At 38.4% G+C, this 24,093-nt stretch overlaps 2 protein-coding genes across 16 annotated transcripts in view; one reads left to right on the forward strand and one right to left on the reverse strand.

Moving 5' to 3' along the window:
- The window catches only part of LOC134213044 (probable nuclear hormone receptor HR3), a 566,164-nt gene that overhangs the window by 389,120 nt on the left and 152,951 nt on the right, over window positions 1-24,093 (forward strand). For 3 of the 14 annotated variants that reach the window (XM_062691554.1, XM_062691555.1, XM_062691556.1), the window contains exons 1-2: window positions 3,232-4,991; window positions 5,254-5,802. The exons of 2 other annotated variants lie outside the window; for them this stretch is intronic. The gene's annotated coding sequence lies outside the window, so the exon portion shown is untranslated. 9 more of the 14 variants (XM_062691552.1, XM_062691546.1, XM_062691547.1 and 6 more) reach the window with 9 other exon arrangements.
- LOC134213046 (endonuclease G, mitochondrial) overlaps window positions 1-24,093 on the reverse strand; it is a 458,875-nt gene that overhangs the window by 115,428 nt on the left and 319,354 nt on the right. The window lies entirely within an intron of this gene.

Genomic DNA, 24,093 nt, shown 5'->3' on the forward strand with positions numbered 1-24,093 from the left:
TATGAATAATTATTATAATAATTATAATCCGTCAATCAAATACTTCCGATTTTTTACAGGAATATTCGACTATTTCTTAACAAAATCAAATCCGTTTTTATTTGATCGTAGTAACACTAATATGTCTTTATTAGATCCAAAAACGTTAGTTACCTAAATCCACCTGAGTACTTCAAAGACATATATTTATATGAAGTTTGTTTTTCGCCAAAATTTAAGAAAAAATCTCTCAGAAAATAAGTTTGTTTGTTTGTCTTCTGAAACATAATTTTGGTGACGAAACATTGTTTTAAAGGAGTTTTACCTGTTAAGTCACAATCATATGCATTTTCAAAAAGTCATGTATATGAATTACTGCAACCAAATTGCTCTGACTTGTGTTGCTACAGATTCTATTACGTGAATATTTTTCCAATTTTATGAACACATCGTAAAATAAGCGTGCTTGCTTCATATAATACAATGGTAGGGAAGCGTCAATATATTTCCCGACCAGTTCTGAAGCCAATTGTCAAAAAAGGCCAGTTACCAAACATTATTCCACCGCTTCTTCCAAACTTTACCTCAAGTACATTATCAAACTTACATGTGTTCCTAAAACGCCTCAAAGAATCCCATGAAATAAACGAATATCATACACCAAGTCTCCAAGGAAGTCAATATTGAAATTTAAAAAACCACATTGTATTTTTTGCCATTCGATAAGACCAAATGGAATTTGGAGACACGGTCCAATTTCTATTCGAGTTTTTATTCCACTGTACGTGTTTATAGAGTCCATATGGTTTCCTAAATGCTGCCGATTTTCTTTATGGTACCAATGGTTTTACTTTTGAGCTATTCTAATGAAAACTTTTTTCAGTGAACGTCATCTGAAATATTACACATTGGAGACGTTACGCTGAGCCTGGTCCTAGTTGAGATTTTGTGGAGTTTTATCTAGTGTGGAGTCACACTATTTGTCAGTGGCAATGTTTTTGAAATTGTGTGTTCTCGAAGTCGTGTTCCAGAAAAATCCTTACCAGACAGTTAACGTTAGACTAAACAATAGACTCGAAACAAACAGAGTATTTTTCCCCTGATGAGGACACCATCCCCGTGTCAAAACGTCGGTCAAATATACATCTTGTTTAAATCTTGAAGACTGTCTAGCCGTTCTTAAAATCGAGTTTTAATTTTATGAATAGTTAAATATTGTCCCTTTTGAATGCCAATTTTAATCATCATTTTTCAAAACTCTCATAGATGAGCAAAAATTATCCACAAAGCAATAGCACATGATATCAAAGTTATTAAAGTAACTTTCTCCTTTTTCATTTGTCATAAACGACTTTACCTGGCAGTTAAACTTTGACTACTAGAATTGAACCATTTTTGAATAAACCAAATTTACCATTGGGTTCCTCATTATTTTCGTATTAAGCTTCCCAACTAACAATTTTGATGCTAAAAGCTTCAACTTCTAGCCTTTGGCTGTATAATATTTGAATAAAAGCAGCCAATGCTGAATAAAAGAAAAGCCTCCGCAAATAATCCATTAAACTTCAACTCGACTATTACCCAAATATCTATCAGCTAGTCAGTTTGTACCGAATATATTTCATCTTTTATCGTTTATGCAGCTTTCATATATTCATAAAACAGCTCTGTCTAAATTAGCAACAAAGCTCATCGGTTAAGAGCTCATGTATGTAATTGAGTTGCTTGTTAGCAACTTTCCATATTACGGTGAGTAGCATTCACAATGAAAACGTTTTCGCTGTTGTTAAGCACTAACAATATAGCGTAATGGCGCTATAAATGAACTAACGAAGCTTTTAGGCAACTTATGCATCTTTGAAGATTACACAACGCTTAAGTAAAGCTTATACTGCTTCTTTTAATAGCTTATCACTATGGAACGTCAAAACCGCAATGATTACATTTGATTTTTGTTGCCGGAGCTTTATATGAGCTATTGATTTCTGTAATGCAGCTACAAAGGTTTTCACCTGCTCTTATAGCAACTGACAAAGCGCTGTCATTAATGCTAGCAGATAGTGTAAGAAAACAAGCCATTTAGAAGCGATATTTCTGTTGACGGCTACTGTTAAACGATTAGCACCAGAGTAGCATCTATACTATACAGATCGAGAAAATGTTGCCTAAAAACAATTTCAGCGATTGATGATGCATAAAAGTTAGCCAACAGAACATGCTGACAAATGTTTGAATAATGGTTGAAATAATGCTGAAAGCATAATTTTTAAGCTTATGTGCTAAAAGCAGCATGTAGGCCTTTTTCTAACGTTTATACAGCATGAATCTGAAAATAGCGTTAGTAAAACAACATATAGGGTATGCGAAGAAGCACATCCATAATTTTCTTTGTTATTACATATGTCAAAGTGACGGTAATGACAGAGCAGCAGCCATTGAATCAGGAGATCAGGCGTTCGAATCTAGGTAGCAACAGAATTGATACTTCAGTTTTCACAAAAAAAAATTAAATAAACTCCGAAATTTACACTCCTCTCAAATAATTTTTAATCAAATTGAATTCAGTTGCTATATAAAACTTATTTAACAGATTCAAAAAATCTAAATAAGCGCCATTGAAGCGAATTATATTACTAAATGGTTTAGTAAAAATTGAGAAAAAAATGTGTAACATGCTGTAAAGTAGTTGTGCCGGCACGTCAAAAACAGCTGAATAGATTCGCCAGATTTGCTGGTAAAGGAATTGAATAGAAGTTCTTGATCATATGTATAGCACACATTCAGCTTGAAGCCGTATAAACGAATTGAAATAACATTTACATTGACATTAAATGTTAGTTGGGTTGAAATAAAAAAAAAAATATGTCCCTACTCGAGTGCAATTTTCTTTCAAGCTAACTTAAAAAATGTGGCCTGGAAAGAAAATGTTTGATAGTGTAAAACAATTTACTATTTGTTTAATAATATTTCTTCATATTATTGCCATTTGCTCAGAACAGTGAGTGTCCGCTCCCCGCTCGGATGGGTGTGGGATCAAAGGGGAAGCGGGCTATGTTGTGCTTTGGTCCGCACGGTGGTGTGTTTGGGTTGTGCACTCAGCTCGGTCAACGGCACCGCCACCACGCACACCTCTCGATGCGATGGCGGAGAAGCATGACTCGCGTGCGGCGCTCACCTCAATCAGTAGTGCCGGAGAGAGCGCGCAAAATGTTGGACCTCTGCTGATACGCTGGCCCCGTTCAATGTGTCAGTATATAGCGGTTCTGTCGGTTCTTAGTTCGTTTCCTAGTTCCAGACCGGGTCCAAGTGGTGGTTTCGCGTTCCGTTGGTTCCGGAAGATTTTGTTCACGCGGCGACGGTGTGCCCTTTTGGCGTTTTCTTAGTCGTGGCGCCCAAGAAATTAAAGGAGAAGCAGCAGTGAGAGAACTGTCCACAGGATTTGGTTGGGCTTACGGGACGGCTTGAACGTCCTCCGGCTTGGGTGACGGGAATCGTGATTTAATAGCTTTGGCCAGGATTACGGGGAATTCGGATGCGATTCTGAAGCAGTTCAGCGGAAAGAAACGTGTCGTTCTCAGTTTGTATATAGTTTTGATGTTCACTTTTGTGTGATTTCTACACGGGATTATGAATGGTTAATTAGAGCTTCGAAGATAAGTGTGGAAAATTGATACGAAAGTGTAGAATCAAAATAGCTTGCATGGCACCAACACACCTTAGAGCACCGAACGCATGAAGTCAGTGCTGCAAAAGTAAAATTTAAAAGGTTGTGCAAGTGTCATTCATTTTCTCTGCGAAAATAGCCGAAGAAACGAGCGACGGTAGCCGCCGTCGTCATCGGGTTGCTTTGATGATCATCTGTTGTGAAAATGGGCGCAAAGAAGGAGTGCGAAAATTTCCGATTAGATCAAAGCAGCCCTAGCCAGCGACAGCGTAGAAAAAAGAACAAAATTTTCATGAAAAATGGATAGGTTCAATGACACGAGAGTGAGAAGCAAACACACAAGCTCGGCAGTGAAAAGAAAGAAAAAAGTATACAAATATAAATACATATTGGTCTGATATACACTCTCATATTCTTGAATGACTAGCGTGTACTAACCAAAGATAGAGCGAGAGTGTCATGAAAAGAACCGCGAGCCGAAGTGAAAACGAGAGAGCGAACACCCGCGAACGAAGAAACGGGGAGCTCTGGGCCACGGGGGTATTCACTAGTAGCGTGAATAGGCGATTCAACGGGAACGGACAGAGGAACTGCAACAACAAAAACAACAACCCTTGCGCTATCGCGGAGTGGCCGTCCGGCTTGGGGGCCCGCGAAGGGAGCAAAAGGGGATACCCAATCGCGAGCGCGAGTGTATCTGTGTGGGGATAACCGCGTGCACCGATACAGCCGAAGCCGGCAAGCAACCAGCCCAGCAGCGACCAAGCTGAAATTGCCGAAAATTGACGCGAAATCATTTTCAACAACTGTTTGTACAAGTGCTAATCAATTAGGAACGGATTTTCTGCGGTGGAAAAGATTTCGGACGCAATATTCGGTGTTTTCTGCAGAACTATCGTAAATTAAGTACCATCTGCGGTGCGTTGACATCGCCACAGTTACGAAAATTCGTGGCGACGCAGAATTTGATACAAATCGAAGTGAGTCGTGCGTTGTGCGCTTGACAGTAGCGACATCTAACTGCGGTGGCCCAAAGCTCCAGTTCGTCTCCGCGTGAAACGGTGAATAGTGTAGCTTGGCCGTCAAGAAATGGTCCGGCTGTGCGCGTTTGTGTTTGCGTGTTTTGCTCAGTTTTTACAGGATTTTTACGCACTCATGCAGGCTTCAAGCTTTGAAACGAATGTGAAAAGTGCATCGCTGAGGCTGTTTATTCAACCACGTAAGCCACTGATTGCACAGGAGAAGAAAATGATGAAGATGTAAAATCAAACAAATTCAACTAATACAGAGTGCGTTAATATTTACTCAAGTGATTAGAAGCTGAATCCAAAGCAGTGGTGTATCTCAAGTGAGTGAGTCTCGAATCAAGCCGGCTTTGTCCAATGCGTGTGACCCCAGTTATCAGATATCGAAACGTTGGCTCAGGTGACACGCATCTCCTCAAATGGAAATATTTGGGTGGTCACCTTTTTCTACCTTTCTAAAAAATAACATGCGCTCCGCCTGTGCCAACTTTTTGAATAAAAGGATTGATTAACTCATCAACTTGCTTGACTTGATTCTTGAGAAGACAGACGAGCTTGTAGAGTTAAAATACTGAAATTTTTCAGCAACCCGGAAAGCAAATCACCTAACAGCAGAAGAAGATAATAAGTATGTGAAATCAAACGAATTCAACAAATAAACACAGTTCGTTGATATTTACCCAATTGATTAAAAGCTGGAACCGGAGCAGCCAAAGCATCCAGGAAGCACGGTGTACCTTAAGCGAGTGCACCTTAAAAATCAGAAGCCTTGTCTAGTGTGTCTGTTCTGTGTATGACCCCAAGGGAAAAAGTGGTTTCAAATGTGACACTGGTGGTGACGACCGCGGAAGGAAAGTTTATTTATGCAAACCAATATCAGTCAGATTTATAAATATTTAATCACCTAGCTGTTTAAACATACAAGAAATACGACAACTGTAATAATTACTGCCCAGAGAACTGGCCGAAAAAAATAAAAACAAATTGCTCGGTTCAGTGCATATGAATGTACAAACGGAATAACAACGTGCCCGAAAAAAAATATACACAGAGAACGAAGCATCAACAATACAACAAATCGAAGGGAATGAAGTGTCGTGTTTAATTAAAATCAGAATTTACATAAATTCACAGGTATGAAAAAATAATTAATATTTTATAAAAAAAAGTGGTACGAATGTGGGGTGAAAAGGGCAGCAGTTCGACGCAAAGGTTTTTTTTCAGCCGTTTTCCACTGATTCAATCTCGTTTTCTCGATATTCGGTGAACGCGTTCCGGTCTCCCCGCACACGTTTCAGCATCGACACCACCGCCCCTGCTATGCAAACGCACATTTCGATCGAATTTAATTTTTAATTGAGCTGTTTGGCTGGGCCTCGTTCGTTGCAACATCATAGGTTATTTTCCGCCTCTGAATTCTGAATCGAATTTAAATGTTCTCCCTGCTCCCATGAGAGGGTGTCCGATAAGGTGGAAAATTAATACACTGGAATTGGCTCCATTACCGGATTGAAAGGGTAAGGGTAATCTCGACCGAATGCATATTTTATGGCATTGCGATGCCGTTTTTCGGTCGATTGGTTCATGGTGGGAGGTTCTGAGTGGTATTGATTTCAGTTTTATTCATGTGTATAGGGAAAACACTTACGTGTGGAATTGAAAGCGATAATGCCGGAGAGATGTTATCAAGGTGCATGCGAAGAAACCGCGCCAATGCAATTCTTGTAACGCAATATTGATACTTTCAATCTGATAAGACTCAAAATCAACTCCGGTTGTGAATATCGAGATTTTTATGAGTCCAATGCCTTTACGAGGAAATATTGAGCGTAAAGAAAAACATCACAGCTATCAAAATGTAGACTCAATAAGGACACAAGTTTTCAATATAAAAGACGATTCAAACTAAAAGCACAGATATACAGACGTTTCACTCAACACGTGTTCTATCGTTCGCCTTTTTAACGGTGGATTAATTTTTTTCTTGGTGGCGATCGGAGATTGATGGAATGTCATCAATATGATTGCGATTTTCTACAAATTTTTAGATGACATCAGTTAGCTATATTGTTTAACTGTAGCATGATGTAAAAATATCCATGAAACTCGCTACAGTTAATACGTTGAAGCAGTTTTTGCTTAGCTAGGGCATATTGCCCCTACTTCCCCTATGCTTAATACAACTAGGCAACTGATCGTACGCAAAACCATTGACTATCGCACAATGGATTCCGTTTTTTAATCAAAGTATTTATTTTTATAAAAAGAGGTGAGCTCAGGGCTGCAAACCTCTATAATAAAGACAAAATAAATATTTTTATGGATTTATGAAAATGATAGGAACTCCCGGAGATTGATGAAATTAATGATAACTATTGAAAACTTTCCTCTTCCTATTGCCCAATTGTTATAAAATATCACAAAATACCGTAATTGTTGTTTTTTTTCTGTTATATCCTCATTTAAGGCAGGACATTATTTTAACGCAAATTACGTATCCGATTTGATTTTGTTTTCAATTTGATTATTTTGTTACGTAACGATTAATAAACTTCTTCTCCCCCTGTGTCACAATATAAAACGGTTGCTTAATTCGTCTCTCCCCGTTACGTAAGCGTTGCGTAATTTGTAAGCCCTGCCTGTGAATTATTAAGATTTTTCTTCGGAAATCTAAAGATTCCAATAATCAATGTGGAAATTTGTAGTTTTTGAGAACTTTTTGAAATTTTCTACGATTTTGAAACTACAAGGTTTCATAAATTGCCCATAAATTGACCCCAATGAAGCAAAAAGTCTTTAATAATCCAAAGAAATTGCCAGAAATGCTCAGATACTTCCTGAAATTCACTTCTTTTGACATTTCACAAACCAAGTCCTCAAAAACTCCCACAAATATTCCCGAAATATCAGTGGAGGCACTAATTATCAGAACCAAACATCAGTTTAGGTGAGCACCCTATGCCCAACCGGAAGATCGTGAAAGTTTTTCGAGCGTCAATCGACCTAGGACTAACTTTCCAGGAGTAGGTTCCCATGGTAAAGGTTAGCTGAAGAACGAGGGTAAACTTCTAGTACGATTTTTGAAAACGTCGTATGTTCAAATGAGAGACTCTCTTTCATTACGCTCTCTTTCACTAATATCATAGTTAGTTTTGCATTTATTGCAATATTACCACCTCAGCACGCTAGACAAAGCTATTTTCTTTTGATCTCTGTTGAATCATCCGATGTCAATATTAGTACTGCTTCGTAATAATCGAAAGAGAAAGTAAACAAAGAGAGCCTCTCTTTTGGACTTACGACCTTTTTCAAAAATCACGCGAGACTTGGTAAAAACGCTGTCCACATGTCATAGAAGCAACAACCAAGTGCACCGTCAACGCCAGTCTATAAAGGATTGAAGACTACGCTGTGGCGCAGATCCTAACCGGCGTTCTATCGCCAGCCTTCAACCAGTACGCAGGATTTGCTTCTGGATAATTTCCATCTGTCTGTCTGTGCAGAGGCAGCCATCTTACTCTTTCGCCATCTTGTGCTGATGGCTAGTTGCAGCGTCAGCCGGGTAACATAGGGTCCCTCTCCTTGTAGAAGGAAATCGGATCCTGTGCACGATGGCCGGTGATACCAATTCTTTACAGCTTGCGTGGATCGTGGTCAAAATTCCAGGTCCCAAGAGAAGCCCACGGGATCCTTGCCAGCATGCTCTGCCGAATGATGCCGTCCTCATTTTCTTCCTAACAGAAGGAGGACTGTACCATTAAAATATTTTATGCCAAATCGAGCTGTAATAACCTTTTGCGGGAGCGAACGGTTTAAAAATGTTTATCACAGCCAGGGCTGTCAATAATCATCGCCACAGCCGGAAATGTCTCAGTAGCGACGAGTTCTAGTGTCTTCACTACTACTCGTCGCATCGTCGATGACGCACACGACAGTGGCTTTCGTCGTGCAACCAAATCGTTCTGACGACATTGAACCACGAAGACTTTATACTATTATACTTCAAGAGGCAGCTGCCATGCGAAGATTTTTTTTAAACATTTGCAAAAAATAATTTGTACTGTATGAAGGCGATATAAACGTTATCGATAGATTTATGTTACCAGAGTTCCTACTATTTGTTTATTTGAGATGCCATTCTGTTTTTAACCAATCCGTCGGTAATAACTTGCAATCGATTATGTGAAGAAGTCGCGATGGCCATCTACATGACTTGGCTGCGCGACTATCTTCGTGGTAGTGCTGCGTTGTTCAATGTTATGAAGAAGACTATATTTTTTTCCCATTCTTCATAAAACGAGAATAACTATTGTCAGCCCTGGTAGAGTTCCTTGCACTTTGCACCGACTATTGTCAAGTCATTTGCGGTTATCTGAAATGCTTGAATCATATACCCCATCATTATATAATTATAAACACCCAATCAAGTTAAGTTATCCTTTTCGTTTAGTCAGTGATCACATTTCAGGAATGCGAGATGTTCAAGGTACTGCAAAACGTTTTCAAGCTAACCACAAGGTATCATTGAATCATGCATGTATTGGAATAGATGTGGAATAATTCCTTGGAAAATTGTTCGAAAGATTCATCAGAATAATCAGGAAAATATTTTTAGTATAACATATTTTGGTTCCATGAGTCGATATCAGGTCTTAGAACATTGACTCATGGAGGGTCCACCGTAGCTTGTGTAAGTAATGAGTGAAATCCTATCAGCTTGACGGACCTGCTGGGATGTTTAGGGTTACACAGATTTGACATTTAGGACTAGGTTGATCGGGTAGATCGTATTTTCTGAATACCAGGGGCACCTTGAGAACAAAAAAAAACTATTCTAGCTTGAAAGACTTAACTTAAACCAACTAAACATTCGACAAAGAATCCTGCCCAATTGTTTCCTATTGAAAAAAGGGGTGATCGGACTATGGGATTAGAAGCTATGAGCAAAATACATTGTTTTACGCATGAAGGAGGCAAAAAAATCTCGCCAAATTTTCAAGCACTTACCATTAACTGATTTGCTCTCAATAAGTTGGGTCATTCGGTCCCATTGTTATATATTGAATACTGGCTGATCGGCACTTACCCAACCCCGGTTTGCGAGCAGCAAGTTATGGAAGTTATGGATGGCCAATATACTATTTTTTACAATAATAAAACTAACGGGACCCATTTTTTATTCGCACAATGCATTTCAAAGATTCACTTATTTTTAAGACACTCATTCTTAACCTATGTATTTACTTACAAGTTGTAAAGGACAAGGAATCCTGTTTCATTGTTTCCTTTTAGAAATGGATCATATCGGGCCATATGTGCCCAGAAGTTATGGCCACAAACTCATTAATTTAACGAGCATTTAGCCTTAACCGATTTATTGCAACAAGTTGCTTTTAAAAATGCTGTCTTATTGTTTTGTATTGAAAGATATAGTCAAAATAATAAACTTTCAAAACTAACTCATTTTTCGAGCACGATCAAATATATTAGTTTTTTAGTTAGTTTTTTTAAGCTTATCTTACAAAACTGGTCTTAAAAGAATATCAAGTGTTATTGACAAATACAGGTTGAAGATTTTTTCAAGTCACGCTCCTTTGGCACAGGAATATTCTCTAACGAATAGTCAGAGCAACTTCAAGGTTCATGGAAGTTAGCGTTATCCCATTGCTCTTGTACAATTAAATCTTCTTGGACATATTTAAAGGCTTGAAATATTACTCCAGCCAGCCATAGCAAATTAGAAAAAACGAAAATCAGTGAGTGTGAGTTGGAGGTGACAAGTTCTGCTTTTCTCGAGACGTCCCAAAAAAAGAGTTCTGCTTCAATCAGAGCGGTTCAAAGTATCTAGTCGCCTTGTTAGTTTTCGTCGTAGCCTACATCTATCTACCACTAGCTCCTCATAGGAAACCGTGAATAGGATTGGAACTAATTTTTCCGTAGTTTGTTAAACGAATAATCTTAACAAAGTTGAAAGACTTCACTATTCCATTTACTTCCACTATATTCACTTTGTATCCACAGATACGTATTTCGTTTTCTACTTGAAAACTTCTCCAGTGTTTTGTTATCTTCAGTAGAAAACGAAATAGGGGAACTGTTCCGTTGTTCATCTCACTGAACATATATTCATCTCATCGCAAAACAAAGAAATACAGCACCAATTCTGTCGCTTCTTTTTGCTAACACGCGTGCTCACTGGTGAAAAAAATCACAAAAATAAGAAACAAACCAAATTCCTTTTCATTGCTTTGTTTTCTATGGGATGGAAATAGGAGCTATGGGATAAAGTGCCGAACCGTTCCCCTACGTATCTGTTGGTATAAAGTGAATTTGGTGATACTCTTTATCACAGCTTTATCCTGATAAAGCTTGTAGTCGGAATAGGCTCTCAAAACAGTGTTAGCTACATTATCAATATTATTGAAGATACTGTCCCAAGAGACATTGTTCAGAATTTCCAAAAAAATATTTAGAGAAATTTTGAAAAATTATTTTTAATTTTCTTGGAAAATAGTTCGGAATTTCCATGCAAATTTCTCAAAAATGTCCACGGGAAATTGATTTTAAAATCCTATGGGAAATTATTTATCAATCGCTTCGACCAAAAAGCCAATTGAGCCAATCGACATTTTCGACAGTATGTCCATTTCGGTCGAATAACAGTTTTAAGCCGAATAGCCCTTTCTGTAAAACAACCATTTTGATCAAACGGAATTTTCAGCCAAGTAACCTATTCGACCAATTGACAAATTCGGCCGTACAACACTTTCGGTCGTATACTCATTTCGGCCAAATGATATTTTCGGCCAAGCAGTTTGTGCTCTTCGGAAAGTCATTTGTTCGAATGTCGAATAACGGGTTAAGCGGTTAAGTTATATATAGCCGAATTCAGTTCAGTCGGTTATAACGTCGAAAATGGTTTGGCCGAAAATGTCATTCGGCATGTCAACTGGTCGTTTCCTCTAACAGGTCATTTGACAGAAATTGTAATTTGGCCGAAAATTGCGTTATGCCGACTAGGTCATTTGGCCGAACAAGTCGTTTGACTGAAATGGTCGTTTGGATGAATGATCCATTTGACCAAACGGGTCATACGACCAAAAATATCATTTGCTGAACAAAAAATTGTGGCTCGTTTAGCCAAATGGTCTTTATTGCCAAAAAAATATTTCGGTTATATGACCAATTCGATCACACAATTTTTTCGTCAAAATGACAAACAACACAACACAAAAAAAACATTTTCGATCGAATGGCTTTTTCTGCAGAACGGCATTTTTTGAACTGAAAACCTATTCAGCTAAGCGTTTTTTTTTTCGGACATATGATAAGATGGGTTTTCGCCACAATAGATCAAATATGATATTAGGCCATTAGGCCGAAGGACATTAGGCCGAAGGCCATTAGGCCGAATGGTCATTAGGCCGAACGGTCATTAGGCCGAATGGCCATTAGGCCGAATGAGAACTGGGGAGTGAGAAGTGAGTACTGTGCAATGAGGAAGGAGTAGAAATGAAGAAGGAAGAAGGAGGAAGAAGTAAGAAGGAAGAAGGTAGAAGGAAGAAGAAAGGAAGAAGAAAGGAAGAAGAAGGAAAAAGGAAGAAGGACGAATAAAGAAGGAAGAAGAAAGAAGGAAGAAGGAAGAGGAAGAAGGAAGGAGGAAGAAGAAAGAAGGAAGGAGGAAGAAGGAAGAAGGAAGGAAGAAGAAGGAAGAAGGAAAAAGGAAGAAGGAAGAAGGAAGAAGGAAGAAGGACGGAGGAAGAAGGAAGAAAAAAGAAGGTAGAAGGAAGAAGGAAGAAGGAAGAAGGAAAAACGAAAAAGGAAGAAGGAAGAATAAAGAGGGAAAAAGGAAAAAGGAAGAAGAAAGAAAGAAGAAAGAAGAAAGAAGAAGGAAGGAGGAAGAAGGGAGAAAGAAAGAAGGAGGAAGAAGGAAGAAGGAAGGAGGAAGAAGGAAGAAGGATGAAGGAAGAAGGAAGAAAGAAGAAGGAAGAAAGAAGAAGGAAAAAGGAAGAAGAAAGAAGGAAAAAGGAAGAAGAAAGAATGAAGAAGGAAGAAGGAAGAAGGAAAAGGAAGAAAGAAGAAAGAAGAAGGAAGACGGATGAAGGAAGAAGGCAGAAGGAAGAAGGATGAGGGAAGGGAGAAGAAAAAAGAAGAAAGAAGGCAGAAAAAAGAAGGCAGAAGGAAGAATGATGAAGGAAGAAAGAAGGTAGAAGAGAAAAAACAGGAGAAAGAAGAAAGAATAAAGAAGAAGAAAGAAGGTAGAAGGAAGAGGGAAGAAGAAAGAAGAAAGAGAAAGAAGGATAAAATAATAATAGAAAACGAAAAAGGAAGAAGGAAAAAGGAAGAAGGAATAACGAAGAATGAAGAAGGAAGAAGGGAGAAGGAAGAAAGAAGAAGGAAGATGCAAGAAGGGAGAAGGAAAAGGGGTAAGGTGAAGAAAGAACTTCTCATTTTTCACTTCTTGCTTCTTTCTGCTAATTCGGCCTAATGGCCATTCGTCCTAATGACCTTCGGCCAAATGGCCTTAGGCCTAATGGCCTGACACCATCAAATATCTGGTCGCAGTGGATATTGTACCCGACAAAGAGAAGATGGGTTTTGGCCTGGAATGGTTTGTTTGGTCAAACGACATATCCAGCCAAACAGCTTTTGGCCTTGTGGCTTCTGGCCAAATCGCTTGCGGCCGAATGACTTTTGGTTGAACGGGCCTTTTGCTGTGTCAAAAATTGATTTGAACGAAAAATTACTTGGATTTCAACGGGAAATTCTTTAGAGTTTCTACAATAAGTTATTCTAAATACGCACATATTTTTTCTTGTCATTTTCTTGATATTTTTTTCATGCATCAGAACTTCCACGAAACGTACCTCCAAATTTTCATTTAAACGGATGATTCTTCGGAATTTCCACTGGAAGTTCTCCTTTGTCTTACGAAAAGATTTTCGAATATTGGGCGAGTAAATGAATGAAATTTTTAGGGAACACATTGGTATTTTTATGAAAAAACAATCTGTAGTTTTGAGAATATTAATCGGAATATTTTTCGAAAATTAAACAGACTTCTACCAATTTGAATACGCCTGGAAAATCATAAAAAAGCCATGATCAATTTTAAACGGCGGCGCCCGTGATGTCACCGCCACCCTGATTTAAATGTTGGCGACGGCATGATGTTAAAAATTGTCAGTGGTGGCAGCCTGGCGCGGCGACGCACATCTTTACTAGAGAGGAGGCAAAGAGATGAACTTCATGCTGCAGAGGAGGATAGTTATTTGTTGCTGAATTGGGTTTTTTAATTTTGAAAAACATGTTGATTTCTCATATGCATTCGATAGAACACCTTTTTCTGAGCCACAACATATTTTTTTCACACTCAAAGACCCTAAATTTGATGTTAGAAATCAATTTAAAAAGTTTTTGGAAATTGAACTGCTTTACAGTTACCTCACAGGTTGACAGTTCAGCCCATAGTAAAAGCAAATTAGGGGTGGTCAGTACGTGAAATTGATTTATAATAGTTCCCGTGCACCAAAGTTCATGAAATTTTGGATTTATGCTCAGTTTTTATAACAGATTCAAGATATATAATAACACCAATACCTCTAAAAAACCCAATTGAATGCTTCAGAAATTTCTCTATAGGTTTGCAACGGTCATCATTCAGAGTTTGTAAAATTTGCTGTAATTAACTAAAATGTTCGAAGCATGATATGCTCGTTGGCAGTTTTCAGAATGTTTTATACCTACTCGTAATTATGGGCTCGATTACCAAATTCTCAAAACGCATTATAAGATTTTATAAACAAAGATTCAAAGGTCGATTTGACGAATCTGATAGCGCACTCTTACGCAAATCAACACTGTCAATACGTAGGAGAAGGCTTCTGCTACCTGATAATGGTGTTGGTTTGGGTGGGAGTGCTATCAGATTCTTCAAAACCTCGTTTAAATCTTTATTTACAAAAGAAGACAAATCGTTTTGAAAATTTGGTATTGAAAAAAAGTTACGACAAGCTGCCACCTTGAACAGCAACGTTCCGGCCCTATGCGCTTTAAAGCAATTTTAATGGCAATGGCATGAGGGAAGAAACAGTTCGTGCTCCACCTTTTGTTCCACAACTACAGCCCTGTTCGAAATACTAGGGGAAACTGGACACATATGATCCCCACTTTTTGTTTAGGATATTTTTCGATGTAACATGCACAGATTTGCACGCTTCTTGATGGACTTGATAAAGAATTTAATTAACTTTTCAAAAACGTCATTGGAAGTAATTATATGTTCATGAAAGTTACCAAAAAATCGATTTTGCCGAAAGATAGAAAATTTGGCATTTTCAAAACTTGCGGGAGACTTGATCCCCATATAGGGGGAAATTGATCCCTTTATGAGCTGAACATGTTTAGGTTCTTCCAAGTCCAATGAAAGGTTGAATTGGTTTAGCCTCAAATCCTAACAATTCTTCATAGTCTCTCGTAATATCAGTCGTGCGAAAATTAAATATTGTTCCCCTGTCATAAGACGAGTTTAAACAATCCCATTGAATTCCACCACTTAATTGTATCCTGACAGATACGTATTTCGACCTCAACAGTAAGGCCGTCTTCAGTGTCTCGTACTTGACTCGACTGAGCCTATTTAAAGCCTAATTTACACTCTTTTATATTTTATTTAAAATAATGTAAAAGTGTATTTAATAAAATAATCAAAATTAAGTATGTTCAACTATACTTTGTTCCGGTTAATGAAATAAGGCAAATGAGAAATTCAAATTGCGCGATTGACAAAATTAAAGAGAAATTAAATTTATTTATACTTTTCTTATAAATATTGTTGGTATTAAGCAAGGCAAGTATTTTGGTTCTCGAATAGAGTAATAGTGACAGATAGAATGTCTGCTATATCAACAAAATTGGCATGGTGATGATGATTTATCTGCAAACCACTCACTCCACTGAAAGACAGTGGTCATATCACGACAAATAAGATGTTCCCAAGAGGATCTCTCTTTGTGATTGATCCAGTTATGATACCAAAAATGATTGATCGATATATAAATATATCTTTGTAATTTTAGAATCTAATTATTCTATTAAATCTCTGAAATGCCATGGCCAATAGTAAATATCCCTGAGTACCTGTTTTGGGACCAATAAAAAAAGAGTGTGATACCGGGGGTGACAATGGGTCATCGTTCTCACCGGTAGTCTAGAGGTAGTAGAGCAAAATCGTTCAAAAAGGTCTGTTTTATTTTGGTCTTCTTGCCCTCAGATGCATTAAATCTATTCTACAAGCATTCTAAGTAGCTGAAACAGTGACGCATTCATACCTCTATTTGACCCATTGTCACCCCCGACGACGGTACATCGAGATCTCCAGACTACTACCAATACCACAACCGTGATCATACCAGGATGGTGATTTCATACATCAATATGGTACTGTCACGCAAAATCATTTTTGTAGTGCGTGTTATTATTACACAGATGCGATTTCTCTTAAACAACTGACCAAAAATTATAGAATGAGCCTATTTAAAGCCTAATTTACATTTTTTTTATTGAAAATAATGTTAAAGTGCATTTAATAAAACTAATCAAAACTAAGTATGTTCAACTACACTTTGTTCTGGTTAATGAAATAAGGCTATTGAGAAATTCAAATTGCGCGATTGACAAAAATAAAGAGAAATTTAATTTATTTATACTTTTTACCTAGAAAAGAATTTTAACAGATCAATTAGTTACATACAATACAATAATATGCGACGGTAATGTTCAAATGTTACTCAGATTCAATAACCTATCTACCGGATCCGTTTGCACATATCACTGGTATAAAAATGTGATTAGTGAGAAAACATGGAGAGATCATGTGTCCCCGGGGATCATGTGTGTCCAGTTTCCCCTATTCTTGACGTTTATAATGTAATTTTTGATCACCCTTCGTTGACCTGTGCTATTTGGGTATTTTGAGTCTAGTCACTAAAAAGTCACTATTTGCATCCAAAAGTCACTAAAGTCACTATTTACGCACCGCCGCCGTAAAACAAATCACTTGCAGTTTCAGTCAACAGGTTTGCACTACTCTACATTGAAAATCTGAACATTTTCTTCTTTTTGCTTCGAAAACCGGGTGAAACTTACCTTTTTCGCTTCTTTTTATCAACTTTTAAACCAACTCTACTAGACACAAATCCTAAATTATAATTTTATTAGTGTTTTGGCGGTTCGAAAATATTGAGCAGAGTTTTCACGCATTCAGTGCAGTATAAGCTTGCTAATCAGAAATCTTTTCTGGAAGAATAAGTTCAGTATCCAACATTTTATAGGCACTGTTAATGGCCGTCTCGGCAGTTGAGCTCAGTCAAAAAGCTTAATAATTTCCAAGTTCCATTAAAACTCGAACACTTAAATTTTATATTCTTTCTATCAAATTTGTAAGACAAAGAATTTTAATTCACGATATAGAATTTTAATTCACGCGATAAAGTAGTGTTTCAATAGCATACTGATTATTAAACAGTATCAGTATTTCAGTGCTATTTTTAAAGGTTACTTCCAGAGGGAAGAGCTGTTCATACATTTAATGCACAATGAGCTGACCAGGTTGGTGTGAACCATTGTCGGCCGAGTTTGTAAACCCAATGTGTGGCCCTCAATCACTTCACTCCCAGAGGACATTATGGGCAATATAGAGATCGCTAAATAGAAGGAGATCTTTAAACTCCACGTTTTCAATAATGCAAAGAAGCATTACGTTGCTGCTGTAAACATGTAATCAAAAAGTCTGGTTTAAAGAATCATTTATAAAACATTGTCAATGCCTCATCCCGCCAGCCGTTGTGGAAAAAAATCTACGAATAAGGTATCCCCCGAAACTTTGCATGCAAGAGATGGCGTTGTTTCAGTGGTAGTAAAATCAAAATTGCGTCACTTTAACACTATAACACCACTAATCAATGCAAACTAAGCACACGAGATAATCTTTTTAACTTATACTTCATTCCTTATTCCTTATCATTACATTTTCTAAGACACCCACCCAAATTCTTGAACCAGCAAAAATACAGCGTGATTTAATTCATGGATTCGAGAACACCAGTCATAATTTCCAGACGTGATTGTTATTCCCGAATCCGTGACTAAAAATTCACCGTGAACTTGTTAGTTCACGATTTCATTAACGCTTTTTTTGCATGCCGCATTTTCATAAATTTGCGTTCTCCCATACATTTTATCGATTTCCAACTACCTACCATTCTTCCATGAGCTCGTCGCAAAAAATTGAAACCAAAAATTAGCAGGTTTAACGCAACACTTGGTGCTCGGATGCACTTTTCGCTGCTGCCGCCAGCTGGAAGTGAATTTCATCGAAGTAAACAATCGGCACCTCATTGAAACAAAACAACATTTCTCACAAGTTTTAGCAGTCTAAAACATGCCCCTATGCAAAATTAGAACTCTATTAGTAATGATAGATGGGAATAATTCCATCAAAAATCAATTTTTATGCCTAAAGAATGCATGAAACGTTGCAATTGGCACCCTAAACCCTGGTGCTCATCCCATCATTATTATTTTTCAACTCTGTGATTCAATCTCAAATTTAGAACCATGTTGTTATTTATTGGAATCTCTGTAAAAATTTACATTACTCTTTCTTCAATTTTCAATTTGATAAGACCAAGAAGCAATCTTGCAACAACTACTAAAGCTCATTTTGATAGACAGTACATTTTTCCCTGAGTCCCATTTCGTTATCATCGCTAGTCTTAATTCAAATGTATTTTTATTTTTCCTATTATTAATATAGCTCAATGACTCAGAAAGCACCATTATGACATAAATTGTTGATAGATTACTGTCCTCAGCCAAACAGCCAAGTTTCCATCGCTGGTCTTCATGCAGACGTCTCTATCGTCAGCTGATGGTTGCGATCTAACCGACCAACAACGCGACTTTGGGACTTCAGAAGCCGCATATTTCCATCGCTAAGGCGTCACGTATTTTACCGACCGAGAAAGAGCACACCGCTGTTGTCACATCAAGACATCGGTTCCCAAGAAAGGTGCTAAACTTTAAGTCACACAAAAACTGTGATTACTCAATTCTCGCTTTAATATTCGAAAAAAAAACCGCAACTATTTGTCATTTTTTAATGCGATCAGCCAACTCTGGTCTACTTCAGTACCGGTGTCTTGCCGCAGCAAATCGAATCGTGGCTCAACAGCGAACGACGCAAAAATCGTAAGCAACTGATATCACACGACTCGGCCGCAACGCCTTTCCAGGTCGATGACCCATTCGTTTGGCGATGTTTTGGTTTGTGTCGGCACTTTCGGCGATTGGTTCAATAGTAGATTGGGGAGGATTTGCCAATAGGCCCAGAACTCACCAAAGACCACTATATCGATTCTTGATCGAATGACTTTATTTGTTCGAGAAGTCTTCGTTTTATCTCAGAAGATTTCTACACAAATAACATAAAAAAAGTTGTTGGCTTTAGATGCCTGTAACTCGAGAAAAAACGAATATTTGTTGCTTGAACATTTGTGGATACCCTTTCAATTAAATTACAGCGGTGATTGCTTTCAATACTGGAGCATTTCAAAATCCGACACGGACTGGAATCACGTTTTAGCCCATGTTCCTCTACAACCACGGATCATATTCTTTCTTCTACGCCCGCGGATAGAGGCTCTCGATAGTACCAACTGGCTAAAGCAGGAAAATAAAAATAAAATATCGTGATATAATTGGGTGCGAAGCGAACACACCAATATATTTTACAAGCAGGCGTTTTCCCGGCAATAACAGTAAAAGGAATAGGATGAGAATACCAAAACCTCTTTGCTAGGATGCCCGGAAAAGTCGTTATATCGCGTGAATTCCGTCAACCGTTCCGAAAAGGGCAGCAACCTTTCTCTCGCTGATTATGCTGCTACTGCTGCTGCTGTTATTCGATGATTCGGAAACTGTGACAGAAACCGACACGAGTAGCAGCAAACTATTAATCATTGTTAGGTTGGTGTTATGTATGGCATTTGGTGGCGAACTGAGCGGTGTATTGCGAATTTGGGCACGGTTATGCAGCATATGCTAATGATAGGTCTAATGGGGCGGCTGGATCACATCACATGTGAGAACTTGTGTACTTTTTGGACGTAGAGAGGTACGAGTGAAGAGCGTGATCCGGACGCTGTGAATGGAGTTTGATGAACTTGGTGATACGATGTTTCTTTGACGAAGATGGATTGAATAGGCATGGATAGCGAGATTCAGCTGACTGGCTGAGGAAGTCTTCATTGTATGTATACCCGCATACGTATCTTCCACGAATTCTCCGAAATTTGAAAATTTGCTCGTACTCCTCTAGTTTTGCCTTTCTCGTACACTAATGTTTTTATCGCAGCAACTTACGTTCAGCGTAGATTCTTGCAATGAATATAACTTAATGTGAGTATTGGTCTATCCACCTAACAGTGCGATATAGAGTTTTTATATATGTAATTGTAATTATAATATGTAAGGCACTAGCACCGCTAGGTAATTTTTATCAGGGTTTTTTTCAATGGTCATCGGGTAACTATTTTCATTCTGTTCAGAGTAATTCTGCATAAACAAATAAAAGAATATAGAAAAATTATTAAAGCTCTTTTAGTGGAATGTCTCCAACTGTCTAAGAGACAGTTAACAGAATATAGTTAAATTCCTTTCGTTTCCATTAAAAATGAACCAGAGATGTGTCAAAACACGCTCTCAATGTTAACCATTATTGTATTCTTTCGGCATTTAAGTTGATTTGAAACTTATCTAACTTTGATTTGATTCGAATGTGATTTTTTGAAGAAATCGAAGGAGTTTAAAAAATGACCCGTATTGCGGATCCTGGAAGATCCTTGAAAGGCCGGTTACGAGGTCATAGAGAAATAAGCGAAAACCATAATACGACATATAAAACTTTATAATTTCGGCTTTGGACTTGCTAAACCATACAACCCTAAATGTCTTTTTTTTTTGCATTTACTTTTTTTAATGCACACAATTATCTGGAGCATGAAAGTAAAATCAAAGGTCAAAATACGTATATGTAGTAGTAAGTTAATTAAACACTAATGAACAAACCCTGTGAATAAATTTAGCAAAAATATAGAACAACGGGTCTTCCTTAGCCGTGCGATAAGATGCGCGGCTACAAAGCAAGACCATGCTGAGGGTGGCTGGGTTCGATTCCCGGTGACAGTATAGACAATTTTCGGATTGGAAATTGTCTCGACTTCCCTGAGCATAAAAGTATCATCGTGTTAGCCTCATGATATACGAATGCATAAGCCTCGCAGTTCGCAAATCAGCACTGTGGAAGTGCTGAATGAACACTAAGCTGCGAGGCGGCAATATCCCATGTCGGATGTAACACCAATAAGAAGAAGAAAATTGAACAAATATTGAATTTGCATAAGTGGTTGATATGAATTGTACACTCAACAGAAAATAAACTAATAGCAAATAATATACCAATCATCACTTCGCCTCAGGTCATTGACCCTCCCGCTTAATTCCGTCTTAGTCGAAAAAACTCTCTGCATTCCATTAGAAAAACCCTCAGTTAAAAATCATCCATAGCGCGTGTGACTTTTGACAATAATTCATCTGTCATACAACCATCACAATTAGATTCCCAAAAATAGTCCTCTTCCCCCAATAAATCACATTCGAAAAAATTCTCACGTTGTTTCGCCGCCGCCCTCCCCACCCAACCAATAGTCCAACCCATCTACGACAACGGCGAACGAACGGTCCAAGCAAGCGGGAATCAACACCAGCACGGCACAACGACGACGACGATAACGACAAAGTAGCGCGGCAGAATGACCGACCGCCTATCGCCAGAAGCGCGTTGACGTTCCCGCTCTCTGGTTCTCTGTTTTGCTTTAGTTCAATAACCTATTGCGCTTCGCTCAGCCGTTTTCCGTCTCGTTCGCTGCCATCGTCGACCCGCGAGAACATAGCAGCAGCAGCATCGCCGGCCGCGGGAACGTCGATCCACCATCCTGCTCTGGCAGTGCTGTAAGCTCGCGTCCATCGCCGACTGGGTCGTTCGTTCACACCGGCCAGGAGCAGCACCGCTGCGTCGACAATGTCCATAGTATGGCGCGGGTGGAAAAGGCCGGGAGGAAAACTCTCCCACATTTTGTCCATGTATTTATTCTTGGGTTACTCATGCTCGCCGTTCTGACAGGAGGAACGGATACCCACGATTGAATTTTAAAGGCACTCAACCACCCACTCCCGCTATGCATATTGGGGGAGTTGAGTTCGCAGTGAGTCAAACAACTCCCAACATTGTGTGTTGAGTTGAGTTGACTCTCCATTCTCGTGGATTGTTGTCATTCCTCGCGTATACTTTTTTGAGTGCCGCGATTGAGTTACGTAGCTGTGCTGCTGCAGCAGCACTGACTCGATTCGTAATCTGAATGGTTGAGGCGTGAGGTTAATGATCCTTGTGTCGTCGTCGTCGTCGTCTTCACTTATGCGCCTGTTTGGTCCGGTTGATAGGCGCTTCGCTCGCATGTGACGTAATCTTTTGCATGATTATCTTCTCCTCTTCGCCACGACGAGACGTCGACGACGAGGACGAGGACGCAATGTTCTGCTGGTCGACTGACTCGGTTGGCGTGCCGTTGCGATTGTGTTGTTACTCCGTGCGCAGTCTGGTATTCGTTTAAATTTGCTGGAAGAAACTTAGCTATAATAGCCTGAATGATTATGATTACTGTAATATTATTTCTTATTTGGAAGTAGAAGTCCTATCTTGAAGACCTATCGTGCAGTGCAATCCCATTCATCGGGCAATTCCTGCTGTTATTTGCATTAGACCTCTGCTTAGCTTTATTTGTGATTTTTGAATCATAATTGAGGGGGTTAGAGGCAGAGTTGTGTAAGTGCAATTTTGGTCAAAATTGAGTTGATTACAGCAATAAAAGCTTTGGTTCTTGAGCTTTGCGGCAATATGTTGAAGTAGTTTGTACGATATATATAAAAATGTCAAAAATCACAGAAAATTTAAAAAAAATTGTACTTCCATACAATTTGTATGATGCGAAAAATATTGAAAAACTTTGCACTCATTTTTCTCAAAACTAACTTTTTGTCACTTACACCCCTTTGCATTTGACCCCCCCAATTGGGTTGTTTAGCAAAGAAAAATATGAGGTTTTTTATAGTTTAACATAAAGAGCATGCTTTCCTGATCTCCAACATATTTTTATTTTGTTTGTAAACCTTTTATTTACATTTTTATACAGCAAACAATAAGACATTTTAATCGATAGAATGACACTAACATTCATAGAATGACAGTTGGCCCAAAAAATTGGGATTAGGCTCAGTTTTTTATCCAGATTCAGAATATGTAAAAACATATATACCCCTAAACAACCCAATTTGAATCTACTAAACCAAATGAATAACAAGCTAAATCATCAAATTCAGGGCTGTTACAACAGTCGCGATTTTCGCGAAAAATTTTAAATGTTAATGCCGCCAGACATTCTAAATACTCACGCTCCTCTAATGTGAACGTGTACTATACACATGTGGAAGTGTCGGCTTGAGAGTTTTCACAACATTGTATAAAAATGTTAATGTTTTCATATGAGTGTATGAGAAGTAAGCTATACTTTGGGATCCGAACACATTATATCGACACATTTATAACACATTATATATTTTAGTTATCGTATGAATGTTGATTGATATCCAAACGATATTTGAAAACCGTCTGTTGACCTGAGTGATTCCCATGAATGTTGTTGCGAATATCGTACAATATTTTTACAATTTGGGGCTTGACATTTTGTCTATTTTGCTCTCCAAGGGTGTTATTGACCGAATTAAACGCATTAAAATTCGCACCTGGGACAGCCGGAAATGAGCTAAGGCATGCTGGTTAACGCACGTAATTATGCTGGTTGTTATCAACTCTGTCAACTCGGTTTAGCGATAGAGAGACGCTTCATCTTTCCGACCTTATGCCTCAGTTCTGCTTCATAGTGACTCCCAGTACTGCAGGCTGCCTATTCCAATTATTTGCCATCTAGTTCTTAGCACTGTCATAGCTCAATTGACCTTGCCCTTCAAAAAATATATCTCTTTTGTATAGTCTCAGCCAACTTTTTGAGTTCAACTTTCCCGAAGAACCCATATTTTTTAAAAATCTAAACAAAATTGAAAAAGTTTTGCACGACGAAACAGGCCAGAAGGATTCGCCTGATATTGGTCCAAAATCGCGAATGTTAGGCTAAGTTTGTCAACAGCTCTTTTTTTGATTTCTTGAATTGAATTTTAATAATACAGTATCCCCTCGCTTATCCGGACCTCAGTAATCCGACGACTCGTTAGTCCGGATCTCGCTAATTAGGA

The sequence above is a fragment of the Armigeres subalbatus genome, chromosome 2 (assembly GCF_024139115.2).
Source record: "Armigeres subalbatus isolate Guangzhou_Male chromosome 2, GZ_Asu_2, whole genome shotgun sequence".
NCBI classification, from domain to species: domain Eukaryota; kingdom Metazoa; phylum Arthropoda; class Insecta; order Diptera; family Culicidae; genus Armigeres; species Armigeres subalbatus.